This window comes from Phaethon lepturus, unplaced genomic scaffold (genome assembly GCF_000687285.1).
Source record: "Phaethon lepturus isolate BGI_N335 unplaced genomic scaffold, ASM68728v1 scaffold8736, whole genome shotgun sequence".
NCBI classification, from domain to species: domain Eukaryota; kingdom Metazoa; phylum Chordata; class Aves; order Phaethontiformes; family Phaethontidae; genus Phaethon; species Phaethon lepturus.
Genome location: NW_010548301.1, coordinates 57,094 through 61,405, shown reverse-complemented (window position 1 = coordinate 61,405; position 4,312 = coordinate 57,094).

Below are 4,312 nucleotides of genomic sequence, written 5' to 3'. Positions count from 1 at the left end.
TTCAGGGGCCGAGGTCCCCAGTATTAGCAAAAAACGCGCAGAGTCACTCATGAGTACACAGCGGTCAGGAGCTCTCGGACCTTGTATGAAAGACGGCACTTTCACCAGCGTACTCTTCATTAGCATCTTCCTGAGGCATTGGCTTCAGGGACGGCTATCTGCTATTTTTGGCAAAATTTTATGTTTTTCTTTAAGATATACCAGTCAAGTCCCAATTCAGCACCTCTTTATCTGAAGAAATCTATTTTCAGTCTCTTTTTATAGGGAAGTAAAATGGTCAGTGAGGTGTTAATTTCATAGTCCTAAAAGTTATTGTACATTTAAGGTAAATTTCAATTAATTTCAATTATTTCAATTAAATCATTCTGCAGTTATATTAAAGTTCCATAGTAGGAATTGCTATTTTTTCTTAGTATTTTACCACTTTAATTGCAGGTAAATGGATCGGCCTAATGCATCTCAGTAAGGTACAGCCCTGTTTTCAAACAGTTTGGTTAAATATTAATGATGAGCAGTACACAAAAGCTATTACAAAACAGCGAATAAAAAATTCATCCTTCAACTCCACTTTGTAATACTGAGCTTTTAAAAATATTTCAATACGTTCACACCATCCTCCCCTTTAAGAATTGTTACTTCATGTTCCCATGTAAACTTCACATAAAAAAGGAAATCTGCTGTCATTTTGCACTGAGTATGAGCTTTACTATTAAAAGAAGAGCTGCATATTCTGATTGTCATGCAGGCTTAATTCACGCATGAAATGACTGTGCTTGCTCATATTGTAGGACTGTACGCATATTGAGATCCTCCTAATGCTGTCTACACCTGCACCTTGGTACGCAACACTGCTTTTTGGACTCCAGCGGACGCTCAGGGCTGCAGCCATGGTGGGCCCAAGAGGTGCAGGTATATGGCATGATGGTAGTCCTTGAATTCAGGAGCTTTTGTGTCTACCTAGATGAGAGAAACAAGAAGCGGGCACACAAAAAAGAAGCCCTCATCGTGCTGCTGGAAAGCAGAGTTATGTAGAGGCTGTGTCCAGACTTCAGAGTAGCGCAGGCTGCTGTCCCCCAGTTTGTCAGATCTGAGGCATAGCCTGAATAAGGGATAGCTCTCTTCTGCATCAGTTTTGTGGGGCTTCCTTCCCTTGGAAGCCAAGGCATTCCTTGCAGACTGATGAACACCCACGGCTCATTTTATCAAATGAAGTCAAATCTCCCTACTGCAGTATTTTCTCTTCACAGGTATCTAAAATAATACGATGGCTTGTGTTAAGGAACTTGGGCACTTGCACATCAGGACTTTCTATATATCACTCCAGACATTTATCATATTGTAGCACTATTCCAGGAAACTTATCTTAAGAAACTGCTTTAGTGAAAACAAAAATTAATTGCTTTAGTGAGATAGGTTGATGATTTGCTACGTCTGCGAGTACCTCTGCATGGTTTCTCACAAGTCAAGAAGTTGCCTAAAGGAATGGTTCACAGCATGTCTTTCTTAAGACTGATGTCCATATGCTGGAATTTTATATTTGCTCGTTGCAAAACATACCTCGTTCCTTGTTGACCGGAACGGAAGTTTCCCAACTGCTCTCTCTCCTGCTGGTGGCAAGACTGAAGTCAGAGGTAGGAGTGGGGGCCTTTAGCCTGCTCACCTGTGGAGGAACCGCACTCTCCCCTCCTTACTCCGCAAGAATAAGTGACTCCTGTTGAAAGCAGTGGTGAAAGAGCAGAAAGAGCAAAGGCTCGGGAGCTCTGGCTCCGCCGCTGTGACCTGTTGCAGCAGCACACAGGTGTCAGGGCTCTGCTGTGCAATGCAGGACCACGACACAGCAATGGCTCTCTCGGGTTGTATGGAAGTGCTCTGCTTTTTAAAACTAAGTTGGTCTGGGGGCGTGGGTCTCTACTGCATTAAATGCTACTCTTGGTCCTCAAAACATTAGGTGATAGAAGATAATGTTTTTTCACGTTATTTTTACCTACTATGATGGACCCATACAAAACTATTCATCTGCGTTAAAGCTGGTCTTGCTGTGCATTTACTGCCATAAGTAATTGTATCGTTTTCTCAGATTACCCTCTGCTTTTTCCTTGTCTCTTTTTTAAAATCTTCTCGTTGTGCCATGTGTTTTGTAAGGTGTTTGCCAACTTGTCATCATCATCGTTCCTTTTCTACTCTGTGAGGTACATCAGGAAGAATCTTGAGAGTATTGTGCAAAGAAATCTTGTGGTTTTCTGTATTTCTAAAACAATTATGTATCACAATGCTCATCGCGGACTGTAGTCATTAAAAATAATACAAACAGAAAACAACAAAGGACTTCAACAAGTAAAGTGAGTCTTTTTGGTCTAGTGAGAACAAAATACATAGGTGCTAGAATTGTATATCTACATACATTTATACTCTGCCCAGTAGTTTGAAATTGTTTTTTTTTTTCCTATCCTCAGACAAAAATTTTTGGATGAAAGAAGCTTCCTGGTGCTTAGATCAAAATTCAAAGAAGTCTATTTATCTGGATCTGACTCTGTCAGTTAAATAGCTGGTTTGAATCCTGGTAGGAATTATACCTCTTGCTTATGGACCATTCATTGCTTGCAAGGTGAACGGCCAAATTAAAAATAGCCCATGTACTTCTGATTTCCTGATACTCAAATGGAATTTAGTGAGGAGGCTCTTTTAAAAGTTTATTTGTAATCAAAATATTATTAAATATGTAATTGCTTTAGGAATTAATCTGTTGAATACTTAAAAACAGTTGTTTCCAAAATATCTCTTTAGGTCTCTAAGATGGGAGGTGCCTAGTCATTGTTCAGTTGCCTTACCATGTTTTGCTCTGCTCAAAGTTGTTCATGTATGTGCATCTACATGAGAATTAAGAGAAAGGCAACCTACTTTTAAAGCGGAAATTGTATTTTATTCCTAATATTAATCAGATGCCTGGTGAGATACATACGTCACATGTTGAGATACATGCTTGGCTGAAGGATTTCAGTTGACTGTTACACTGTTCTCTTTAGTTTGTTGTCATACAACTTCAGTATTAAAACGCTGTTTTAGTTGAGGCATGAACATCAGAGGGCTTCATTGGCTTGGCTACAGGAAGCAGAATGCGGACCCATTAAGCTCTTTTTTCCCCCCTTAATATTGAATTGCTTTATGTGATGTCTCCCTGATACTATACGAATATCATGTCTATGTTTACTCACTGGTGATTTAAGAGATATCTTTTGGTTTGGTGTGATCCAAAATAAGTGCAGTCATAAAATACTATACAGAGGCAAGTATTGTGGGGCTGATTCTTCACATAGCGTAAACTACCACAACTCAAATGAATCCAACGAGTCTGTGACAATTTATGCCATCTGGAGTTTGGAATGAGCCATTTGCACCCCTGCTTGGTCCTAAGGTCCAAGTTGCGATTTTTATTCTGCTCTGAGCAGCAAAGCTTAGAATGAAGATGTGAAAGATTAGGAATGCTTAATTTATTCAGCATGTAGATTTAGGGTTGGTAATTTTTATGAATAAATTCTTAAATATTTCTTCCTCTTCTGGCTAATCTTCTCTAGGCCAAACTCTGGGATTCATCAAGAGGATAGTTTTAATCTCTTGTTTGTTTTTTCTTTCTTCTCATGCTCTAAGTAAAAGTCACTTTTATTTCCCCCAGTGATTGAAATAATTTTCTTTGCTGTACTAAATTGGTTTTGTATTTCATAATTTGCATGCAAATCTAGTGAAAATACTTTGGCAAAATACAAACCTCATGAATGAAACTGCTTTAAGCTTTAGAAAGTAGGCATGTTGTCCTGAAATTTTGAAGTTACATATATATGTTCTCACAGGCAATGAAATTTAAAACGTATCTTAAAGCCTATCTTCTCTCCCAGTGTGACACCTGAACTTAATGCTGAAACGGGCTGGCTCAGTTCATTATAGGAAACTTGCATTTTAACGTCATTCTATTATTTGCTGATATACGATCTTCCGTGTGGCCTGTAATATATTTTGGCAAAATGAGTGTCAGCTGTAGCAGGTATCAGAAAATAGAAGGCTGCAAACCAGGGTGAACACTAAAACAAGGCGTTCGGCAGTAATCTTTCCCACGACTTAATATGCAGGTTTTATAAGCAAAGTCATGACCCCAGCACAATATTCATTTCTTTCACGGCTTTCATAGAATAGGGAGGTTAGTAATAGATAGGACTTGCCTGCATTATGATTTCCTTATCATAACTCCAAGCTGTAGTGAATTGCCAAAGCATCCCCAGTTACTTTCTTCCCCCCGCTGGACCTGTTGGTATCAGTAGGA